The following is a 12,355-nucleotide window of genomic DNA, read 5'->3' on the forward strand; positions in this document are numbered from 1 at the left end:
AATAATAAAAATTCTGAATTTCCAATCACATTTGTCCCTAAGGGTATTGAATGAATAAGAGATTTTAGACCTGGTAAGGCATTTCCTATGCTGGCCTTATTCTGTTATTTTTTAAACTTATTATGAAGAAATGAAATAAATTATCCAACAATTTATTTAATTTATCAGTGAATTGTATGAATTATCTGACCATAAAGAATGCTTTATGAAAAGGAGAGTTGCATTTTTATTCTAGATAGCAGTCCTGATATTTTTGAAAGGATTATATTTCACATATCCAGAAATTATATTCTTGAAAACTATTCACTTAGAACTTATAAGTAGAAATTATTCCTATATGGAAAATAAAATCCTTCTAATGACAATGGGATGGGTCATTTTAGAGTTAGCACAACTATCATAAAAACATGTGATTTTCAGTAGTTGTATGTTTAGTACATAGCCTTTAATTTATCTTTAAATAATAACCCAGGATATTAATTGTTATAGTATTTATCCATGAGGATAGCCAGGAATTGAATGAACACTATGTTTGCAACATCTTGATATTTAAGAGAAGTAGCATGACTTAATAGTTTGGTAGAAGTACTAAAAGCATCAAATAATATTTTCTATGTAGGTATAATAATATTATAACTACTTTAGCTAATTTTATTCCATGTCAAAGTACCGAACAAAGCACTGAATGTTTAGAGACTATTAATTTTGTGACACAATTTGGGAGGTTACGTTAGGGAAGAATGATTGTGAGAAAGGGCAATAGATTCAATGATAGATATTGATTAAATTGTTGTCTCTTCCTAGGCACAGAGAAAGACCATATTTCCTGTAATGGTTTTGATATAAAGTGTTCCCCAAACTTCAGATGTGATACAATGCAAATGATCAGAGGTGAAATGATTAGATTATGAGAGTTGTAACTAATGGGTGGATTAATACACTAATATGGTTGGTACATATGTCATGGTTGCAGGAAGTAGGTCACTGGGGCTTGACTTTGGTGTTTATATATTGTCCTTGGTAAGCAGGACTCTCTTTCTTCCTCCTGGCTGTCATGTCCTGAGCTGCTTTGTTCCTCCATGCCTTTCTGCCATGATGTTCTGCTTTATCTAGGGCCCAGAGCTATGGAGTCAGTGGACCATGGGCTGAATCTCTGAAACGGTGAGCCAAAATAAACTTTTCCTCCTCTAATTGTTTTTGTCAGGTCTTTTGGTCACAGAGATGCAAAAGCTAACTAAAACATTTCCCAACTTCCCTTCCAGGAAAGTGGAGCCAAACTTCATTAGATTTTATAGGAGTGAGGGGGAGGGGGGAGTCTGACTTAAGAAGGCAGTTTATTTTTTCCTGCAGCATAAGTAAACCTATGCTGAATAATTCCAAGAAATCTTCAAAATACCTTAGAATATTTCAATACCCTCTCAAGACTTTATTGCAACAATATTACTCTTGCTTCAGTTATGAGCAATTGATGGATTTCCAGAGTTTTTTTTTTATTTTTTTTATGTCTAATGATCCTCTGATCATCTCCTTAGGGACAAAACAGTTGTGCAGAAAAGTTAATTTTTGTCCTCAGAGTTTAGTTAATCCTTTTCAAAAATAAAATGTGATGCTTAAATAAAAATGATTTTTGACTGGAAAAAATGCATTAAAATGGAATTTTAGAACTAGCTGAGGAGTTTTCTAGTTGCTCAAATTGCCCCACTTGGAAAACAACAGAAGTCATGGCTGCAGAAAGGATTTGTACATCAATACTCACTAAATCATCTTTATTTATACTTTACTGGGAACACAACAGTCAAAGTCTTGTGGGTTTGTAAATATTTCTTGGTCATTTTTGTTACAAAGTAAATGCTGTTCAGGAAATATGAAATCATCTCCAGTTGTTTTTTTTTTTTTATTTCTACCACAATTGCATCAAGGAACCTTTACCATATAGAATTCATAGTGCATGCAGGACAGATATATTTGTAAAGGAAACAAACAGAGACAGGAGGAAGGTGCAGAGGCAAAGTAAAGGCTAAATGGCAAAATGGCAGAATGGCTTTTTGTCCAGGCTGTCAGCTTTATTTATATCAATAGGTTACACTAGGTCACTGGCATCAGTAATACATTATTGTTCATTGTGTCATTGGGCAGGTTATAGAGTTAGCAATATTATGCAGCTTATTCCTCAGTAACATACTATAGTTGCAATGTGCAATGTTAGGAGCTTTCTGTAGCTCTCAAGGAAGTCCATTGTTTAAAGTTACTCTTATGTGAACAAGTTCAGGCCCAGCAGAGCTTGATGAAACATTGTGGCTGTCTAACAAGACAGTTTTCTTTATTCCTAGGAGCTGTGTTCCTGAGATCAAGGTTGAAGCTGATAAGACTAGCACAGCGCCTCCTCATGCAGGGCATTGCCACAGCAACTAGGTATCCCATGTCTTTGCACAGAAACTTTCCCAGTGACTAGGCATCTTGTACTTTTGTACAGAAACTTTCCCAGCCACCAAGCATGCCACAGTCATGAAGTCATCAGAGACCCCAATCCCAAGCACAAAAACCTTACAGCAGGACAGATATATTGCTATGTAAATCATCTTCAAACACATTTCTAAAAGTATTATTGGAAAATTATATAATTATTAGTCTCTCGCTCTCTCCCATCCCCAACCCCAACCTGTCACTGTGCTGCGCAGCTTCCTTAGAGTTTCCACCTTAGAAGACTGTTGGAAAAACTGTTGGGGACAGCACTACAGAGAACTTCTCCCTCCTTACTACTGAACCCCTCATGCATAGGAGTCAGCATTACTATCCCCACAGGGTATCTGAAGTAAAAGGGAACTGTATTGAGATAGATTGGATTATGAAACATAATGGTCCAAAAGACGTTAGAGATAGAACAGTACCACTTCACAGACTGCCATTTGGTTGTAGCAAAGAGGAAATATTTCAGTTCTTTCAAGGGTTGGAAATTGTGCCAAATGGTATAACATTGACAATGGACTACCAGGGGAGAAGCACAGGGGAGGAGGCCTTTGTGCAGTTTGCTTTAAAGGAGATAGCAGAAAATGCTCTGGGGGGAAACACAAGGAAAGAATAAGGCACAGGAATATTGATATCTTCAAAAATATCAGAAGTGGAATCAAAGGATACAGCAACCAGAACCACATGATAAACCAGTAGGAGGAACAAGTGGTTATTGTATCTGGGCGTGGAAGTATGTATAACAGCATGTGACGAGGAGGTGTTGGATATGATAGTGGATATGGAGGTTTTGATGACTATGGTGGCTATGATAATTATGACTATAGAAATGATGGCTCTGGTGACAGAATGAGAGATGGAAGAGGTATGGGAGATCATGGCTATTGTGGAGCTGGTGGTGCAAGTTCAGGTTTTCATGGTGGTCATTTTATACATATGAGAGGGTTGCTTCTATATGCAACTGAAATTCATATTGTTAATTTCTTCTCACCACTGAATCCAATAGGAGTTCATATTGATATTTAACCTGACAGCAGCGCAACAGATGTATAGTTTGTGATACACGAAGATGCACATGTCTAAAGCTGCCAAGTCTAAATATAATAATAACATGCAACATGGATACATTGAACTCTTCTTGAATTCTTCTGGAGGAGGCTCTGGAATAGGAGGTTCTGGAATGGGAGGCTAAAGTAGAGATGGAATAGATAATTAGGAAGGATATGGATTGGTTGGAAGAATTGGAATGGGAAAAAAAATATAGTGTACTCCTGATGGCCTGGGTGGTTATGATGTCATTTTTCAGGCATAGCTCTGAAATGATGTTCAAATAGGTATCTGGATTTCTGAATCTTTATAATTGTGCTACCTAGGGAAAGGATTGTTGGAAGTTTGAATTCTAGCCCTGGATTTTAGAATACAATTACCTTAGCACTTGACTAAAGTACCAAAACTGTTCCCAAAAGGTGATAGTAAAAAATTATTTCAAGATGTTTAGAATAGATAGGGTTCTCAATGACACGAAAATGCAGTGTAAATATAGGTATTTACTGTGAATTGTAATTCTCACAGATGTATTTTCAGATTCTTATCCAATAGAGCCTATAGTTTTTAAATAACTATATAAATAACTACATTTTAAAAATGTAAGACACAAATCCATGTCATAGTCAATTAAGACTATTCTGAAGTTCAATTTTGTATCTGATGTCCGCTTACAATGTTAGTTAGAAATATGCAGCAAGGAAAAGGTGCTTTTTAATTTTATTACTTTGATCAATATAGCTATTTTTTTTCAAAATTGGCTTAGTGAATCAAGATGAAACCTGTCAATGTGATTTCAGTTACTGAACTTGTTACTTGTTTTTTCTAGAAATGTTATTAATGTAATAAATTTCAATGTGGGAAATAATCATAAAAAAATAAAATTATATAATTATTAGAAATAAGTCTTCAACATTTAAAATATAAAACAAGAGCTCTTGTAAGGTATATTAGATAATTCTTCAGGGCTTTTAATAATTGTAGAGTTTTATAATTATACTTCACATATATTAATATAAAATTATTATTTGTATTTTTTTAGCTAAGTACAAATGCTGATAATGACTCATCCAATATTTAAACACCTATTAGATAATCCAGAGACAACTTCACATAAGCTTCTCTAATAATTAAAGGATTATGATAGCTAAGGGAGTTAATGTATCATGTACACTAGGGGTAGTGGATTTTGTTTCTTTTGTCCTTGTAGTTGACCACCAGAAATAAGGATATAATCAGAATTCTTAGTCTTTGACCTTGCTTCTCATTTGCTTATCATTATCTAACTCAACTCACTCAAAGGAAAGGCTCAGGGAGAGTAAAAACTCAATCAGTGGATGGTACACCTGATTTCAACTATCTCTATATACATAATTTTCTGTGCAAACCAGAAAAGTCATCTATCAGTCACCTGGGGATAAAATTATTTGTTTCATATCTAAAGTTTTCTACCTGTAGATCATTTTCCATCTGTTTTCTACCTGCTTAATAATAAAAAAAGAAAAGGATTTAATCTTCAACCTTAAGGTCAAATTTATCAGGCAATAGTGCTTGTGAACTGGGCAGTAGATTGTAATGGATTGTAAAGGGTTAATTTTTAAAGCAGCAGAAATTTCTGTTTGGTATTACCTAGGTGTGATCTTAACATAGGAAAATATTCAAAGTTTTATTTCATATTGTTTTTTTTTCAGGTCCGTCCTTCCTTCTCTTTTCTTTTCTTTTCTTTTCTTTTCTTTTCTTTTCTTTTCTTTTCTTTTCTTTTTTGGTACTAGAGATTATTGAATCCAATGGTGTTTAACCACTGAACAACGTTCCCTAGCCCTTTTATCTTCCTCTTTCTAAAAAACATTACCTTTCAAAAATTGCCTCCCTGATTCTGACTTTGACTTCTTGCTTTCTCTCCATATTATCATTATAATCTGTCTGAACTCTTTTCAGAGTTTTACACTTTGAGTTGTCTTTCTCCTTAAGAATCTGATTTTAATCTCAAATTTTTATCACTCCAGTTTTCTGCACATTCCCCCACCCCACCCACCCCCTCCCTGAATCTTTTCAAGTCCTTGAATTGATCTCAATATGTAATTCTGGGCCTCTTATTTTTCCAAATGAATTTCATGACTACTTTTTCTATTTCTATAAAGAACATCATTGGAATTTTAATAAGAATTGATTAAATCTGTATAGTACTTTTGGTAGTATGGCCATTTTGACAATACTAATTCTGCCCATCCAAGAACATGAGAGATCATTCCATTGTCTAAGGTCTTCTTCAGTTTCTTTAGTGTTCTATAGTTTTCATTGTAGAAGTCTTTCACCTGTTTTGTTAGATTGATTCCCAAGTTGGATTTTGTTTATTTGTTTGTCTGTTTGTTTTAGGCCATTGTAAATGGGATAGTTTTTCTGATTTCTCTTTCAGTGCCAAAAGTGTCTTATTAAGGACACCTTTGGCACTGGGGCCTAAACACACATGATGGAGATTAGGGCCTATTTTTTTCTTCTGTTAGATGCAGGGTCTCTGGTTTTATTCTTAAGTCCTTGATTCATTTTGAGTTGAGTTTTATGCATGGTGAGAGATAGAAGTTTAATCTTGTTTTGTTGCATATGGATTTCCAGTTTTCCCAGCACCATATGTTGAAGAGGCTATCTTTTCTCTAATGCATGTTTTTGGTACCTTTGTCTAATATAAGATAATTGTAATTTTGTGAGTTAGTTTCTGTGTCCACTATTCTGTTCCATTGGTCTATCAGTCTGTTTTGGTGCCAATACCATGCTGTTTTTGCTATTATTACTCTGTAGTATAATTTAAGGTCTGGTATAGTAATGCTAGCTGCTTCACTCTTCCTTCTAAGAATTGCTTTAGCTATTATTCTGGGTCTCTTATTTTTTCAGATAAATTTCATGACTGCTTTTTCTACTTCTATGAGGAATGTCATTGGGATTTTTATTGGTATTGCATTAAATCTATATAGTGCTCTTTGTAGTATGGTCATTTTGATAATATTAATTCTGCCTATCCAAGAGCAAGGTAGATCTTTCCATATTCCAAGGCTTTCTTTGATTTCTTTCTTTAGGGTTCTGTAGTATTCATCATATAGATCTTTCACCTCTTTTGTTGATTCCCAAGGTTTTTTTTTTTTGTTGTTGTTGTTGTTGTTTGAGGCTATTGTAAATGGGGATGTTTTCCTTTCTGAGGATTTGTCACTGACATATAGAAATGCGTTTGATTTATGGGTATTGATTTTATATCCTGCTACTTTGCTGAATTCATTTACTAGTTCTAGAAGTTTTCTGATGGAACTTTTAGGGTCTTCTAGGTATAGAATCATATCATCAGCAAATAGTGCCAATTTGAGTTCTTCTTTTCCTATGGGTATTCCTTTAATTTCTTTCGTCTAATTGCTCTGGCCAGTGTTTCAAGAATTATGTTAAATAGAAGTGGTTAAACAGGACATTCCTGTCTTGTTCCAGTTGTAGGGGGAATGCCTTCAATTTTTCTCCATTTAGAATGATGGCCTTGGGCCATCATAGCTTTTACAATGTTGAGGTATGTTTCTACTCTCCCTAGTTTTTCTAGTGTTTTGAACATGAAAGGGTGCTGTATTTTGTCAAATGCTTTTTCTGCATCTATTGAGATGATCATGTGATTCTTGTCTTTAAGTCTATTCATGTGATGAATTACATTTATTGATTTCCATATGTTGTACCAACCTTGTATTCCTGGGATGAAGCCCACTTGATTGCTGCACAATCTTTTTGATTTGTGTTTGTATTCAATTTGCCAGAATTTTATTGAGAATTTTTACATCTATGTTCATTAGAGATATTGGTCTGAAGTTTTATTTCTTTGATATGTCTTTGCCTTGTTTTGGATTCAGGGTGATATTGGCCTCGTAGAATGAGTTTGGAAGTGCTATCTCATTTTCTATTTTCTGAAATAAATTGAAGAGTATTGGTATTAGTTCTTTTTTAAAGATCTTGTAGAACTCGGCTGTACATGTTCTGTTGTTTGCGGGATATGTACTTATAATTGTAAGTCTTGTTGGTGTGTGGTTCCCTTGAACAGTATGTAGTGTTCTTCTTTTTCTCTTTTGATTAGCATTAGCTTGATTTATTTGATATGAGGATGGAAACCCTGCTTGCTTCCACAGTCTATGTGAGTGGTATAATTTTTCCCAACCCTTTACCTTCAGACATCAGTGGATGTCTTTTCCTATGGGATGAGTGTCTTGGAGGCACCATATTGTTGGGTCTTTTTTTTAAAAAATTCAATCTGCCAGTCTAAGTTAGGACATTAATACTCAGGGTTATTATTGAGATATGATTTGTATTCCCAACCATTTTTGTTTATTTTTTGTATTGAAATTGATTTGGTTTATCCTTTAATTAGTTTTTCATTTAGTGTAATACCTCCCTCTGCTGAGTTTCATTGTTCTTTTTCATTTACTCTTCATGGAATATTTTGCTGAGGATGTTCTGTAGTGCAGGCTTTCTAGATGTAAATTCTTTTAACTTTTGTTTATCATGGAAAATTTTTATTTCATCATCAAATCTAAAGATTAATTTTGTGGGATGTAAGATTCTTAGTTGGCATCCGTTTTCTTTCAGAGCTTGGTATATGTTGTTCCATGATCTCCTGGCTTTGACAGTCTGGGTTGAAAAATCTGTTGAGATACAAATTGGTCTCCCCCTATATGTGTTCTGATTCCTCTCTCTAGTGGTTTTTAAGATTCTATCCCTTGACATGATTCTATACCTAGAAGACCCAAAAGGGTCTACAAAAAAACTACTAGAACTAATAAATGAATTCAGCAAAGTGGCAGGATATAAAATCAACACACATAAATCAAAGGCATTTCTGTATATCAGCGACAAAACTTCTGAAATGGAAATGAGGAAAAACACTCCATTCACAATATCCTCAAAAAAAAAATAAAATACTTGGGAATCAACCTAACAAAAGAGGTGAAAGACCTATACAATGAAAACTACAGAACCCTAAAGAAAGAAATAGAAGAGGATCTTAGAAGATGGAAAAATATACCCTGTTCATGGTTAGGCAGAACTAACATCATCAAAATGGCAATATTACCAAAAGTTCTCTATAGGTTCAATGCAATGCCAATCAAAATCCCAATGGCATTTCTTGTAGAAATAAATAAAGCAATCATGAAATTCATATGGAAAAATAAAAGACCCAGAATAGCAAAAACAATTCTAAGCAGGAAGTGTGAATCAGGTGGTATAGCGATACCAGATTTCAAACTATATTACAGAGCAATAGTAATAAATACAGCATGGTACTGGTACCAGAACAGGCGGGTGGACCAATGGTACAGAATAGAGGACACAGAGACTAATCCACAAAGCTACAACTATCTTATATTTGATAAAGGAGCTAAAAACATGCAATGGAGAAAGGATAGCATCTTCAACAAATGGTGTTGGGAAAACTGGAAATCCATATGCAACAAAATGAAACTGAATCCCCTCCTCTCGCCACGCACAAAAGTCAACTCAAAGTGGATAAAGGAGCTAGATATCAAATCAGAGACTCTCCGTCTGATAGAAGAAAAAGTTGGCTCCGATCTACAGATTGTGGGGACGGGCTCAAAATTCCTTAATAGGACACCCATAGCACAAGAGTTAATAACAAGAATCAACAAATGGGACTTTCTTAAACTGAAAAGTTTTTTCTCAGCAAGAGAAACAATAAGAGAGGTAAATAGGGAGCCTACATCCTGGGAACAAATTTTTACTCCTCACACTTCAGATAGAGCCCTAAGTATACAAAGAACTAAGTATACAAAGAGTATACAAAGAACTCAAAAAATTAGACAATAAGAAAACAAACAACCCAATCAACAAATGGGCCAAGGACATGAACAAACACTTCACAGAGGAGGACATACAATCAATCAACAAGTACATGAAAAAATGCTCACCATCTCTAGCAGTCAAGTAAATGCAAATCAAAACCACCCTAAGATACCACCTCACCCCAGTGAGATTGGCAGCCATGATGAAGTCAAACAACAACAAGTGCTGGCGAGGATGTGGGGAAAAGGGTACTCTTGTACACTGCTGGTGGGACTGCAAACGGGTGCGGCCAATTTGGAAAGCAGTATGGAGATTCCTGGGAAAGCTGGGAATGGAATCACCATTTGACCCAGCTATTGCCCTACTCGGACTATTTCCTGAAGACCTTAAAAGAGCACACTACAGGGATACTGCCACATCGATGTTCATAGCAGCACAATTCACAATTGCTAGACTGTGGAATCAACCCAGATGCCCTTCAATAGATGAATGGATAAAAAAATGTGGCAGTTATACACCATGGAGTATTACGCAGCACTAAAAAATGACAAAATCACGGAATTTGCAGGGAAATGGATGGCACTAGAGCAGATTATGCTTAGTGAAGCTAGCCAATCCCTAAAAAACAAATACCAAATGTCTTCTTTGATATAATGAGAGCAACTAAGAACAGAACAGGGAGGCTGAGCAGGAAGAAAAGATTAGCATTAAACAGAGACATGAGGAGGGAGGGAAAGGGAGAAAAAAAAGGGAAATCACATGGAAATGGAGGGAGACCCTCATTGTTATACAAAATTACATATAAGAGTTTACGAGGGGAATGGGATAACAAACATGGAGGGAAATGAATTTCAGTAGATGGGGTAGAGAGAGAAGATGGGAGGGAAGGGGAGGGGGATATTAGAGGATAGGAAAGGTAGCAGAATACAACAGTCACTAATATGGCAGTATGTAAAAATGTGATGTGTAACCGATGTGATTCTGCAATCTGTATTTGGGGTAAAAATGGGAGTTCATAACCCAATTGATTCTAATCTATGAAATATGATTTGTCATGAGCTTTGTAATGTTGTGAACATCCAATAAAAAAAAGATTCTATCCTTATTCTGTATAATAGGCATTTTCATTATAATGTGCCTTGGTGTAGATCTGTTGTAATTTTGTACATTTGGTGTCCTGTAAGCCTCTTGTATTTGGTTTTCCAATTCATTCTTTATGTTTGAGAAATTTTCTGCTGTTATCTCATTGAAGATATTGTGCATTTCTTTGGTTTGAAACTCTGGGCCTTCCTCTTCCCAATAACTCTTAGATTTGGTCTTTTGATGGTGTCCCATAATTCTTGGATGTTCTGTTCATGGTTTATTATCATCTTTACTGTATGATTAACTTTATTTTCCAGATTGTATACTTTGTCTTCATTATCTGATGCCCTTTCTTCCAAGTGATCTAGTCTGTTGATTATGCCTTCTATTGAGCTTTTTTATTTGGTTTATTGTATCCTTCATTTCAAGGATTTCTGACTGTTTTTTTTTTTTCAGAGTCTCTTTCTTGAAGTAATCTTTTACTATCTTCATTTGCTCTCTTATCTCTTTGTTGGAGTGATAAATTTTTTACTGTATTTGCTCATTTAGGTCATTCTTTAATTAACAGATTATATTTTAGTTGTGTACCTTCTGAACTCCTTCTCTGACATTTCATCAACTGCGCTATCCATGGGTTCTGTTATTATAGTGTCCTGGTTTGTTTGGGGCCCTTTCTTCCCTTGCTTTTCAATGCTGTCTGTGTGTCTTCCTTTCTTGATGTGTGGATCTGAGATATTTCAGTTGCTTCCCTATATTTTTTGTAGTACCTGTGCAGATTGTCTGTACCTCACCTTGACATTGGCTTCCTGACCCTGATGGTGTCACTCAATGTATACTACTGCAACCAAAGGTTGTAGTGGCAATAGCTGAGGTAACTCAAGATAATAGTGGAATTGCCCCAAGATGTATGCAATGTCTTACAGAGATGAAGCTGAAAGGGTGGGCCTTACACTGTCTTTGGGATGCCTGCTCTGAGATGCAGCTACTTCTAGGCCCTGTCTGTTGTCAAAAAGGTAGGAGCTACTACCTGGGAAAGGCTATGGTGATTACTGCAGTATCACAATGCAGTGTCACACGATGGAAGTGGTTTAGGCTTAGGCTTCCAGGTGGGGGGGGGCTGAACTCAGACTTACCCTGGACCTGGGTCCCCATGCAAGTTGATAAGGGCAGATCTGGTCTGGACCTGATCTCCCACCCTAGTATGCTGGTTGGAAGGAGCAGTCCTGTGAAGAGGGCTGGTCTGGCAGGTGTCTGCCAGTTGCGGGAAGGACCTGGGCCTTCTGTGAGCCTGAGTCCTGTGCAGACTGGTCAAAACATTAATTCTTAAAACCGAATTTGAATCAGAAAATTTTGAGATGATTTGGATTTTTATTTTATTTTATTTTACAGTAAAAGATTCTTATTCCCTGATTTTCAAACAGAAAAACTATGGCTGCTATTTGTCCATAAACCTATGCTGAACCCAAATCAATTGAATGAGTGACAACTGTACATCAACTTGTTTATTTAAGACAGGTTTTCTCAAAGATGAGTTAAAGAAATAAATTCCATAAGTTTATTCCTTTAAAAATATAGATAGAGGAAACTTTTTGTCTTTTTGAAAATTAAACCAGAATCGATATTTGAGATGTTAAAAGATCAGGTAAATTTACAACCCACCTTATTTTCCTTTTGGAAATATTAATCCAATACAAAGAGAAAAGCTCAGAAGCTTTCCCATTCAGAATGGTCCTCTAAAGAGAAATAGTGACATCTGTAAGGCTCATCAGAAATGCAGAGTTTCAGGCCTCACTCTAGTGATATAAAACAGAACCTACGTTTTACCAAGATCTCAGGTGATTTGTTTGTACATTAAAGTTTGAGAAGCACAGAATGTTGTTTTGATGATGTCCTCCTAGGTAAAGGTGATGACCTGTAAATGTCTTTCTGAAAGCAGGCTATAGCA

General features: G+C 35.6%; 1 pseudogene across 1 annotated transcript in view; it reads left to right on the plus strand.

The window, feature by feature from the left end:
* The window catches only part of LOC308643510 (heterogeneous nuclear ribonucleoprotein H3-like), a 108,169-nt pseudogene extending 104,511 nt beyond the window's left edge, over positions 1-3,658 (plus strand). The window contains exons 3-4 of the transcript in view: positions 2,803-3,183; positions 3,224-3,658. The product of the transcript in view is annotated as a heterogeneous nuclear ribonucleoprotein H3-like (transcript). The remainder of the gene's footprint in view (positions 1-2,802; positions 3,184-3,223) is intronic.
* Positions 3,659-12,355: the final 8,697 nt, after the last annotated feature.

This window comes from Spermophilus citellus (assembly GCF_964194105.1).
Source record: "Spermophilus citellus genome assembly, chromosome: 1".
NCBI classification, from domain to species: Eukaryota; Metazoa; Chordata; class Mammalia; order Rodentia; family Sciuridae; genus Spermophilus; species Spermophilus citellus.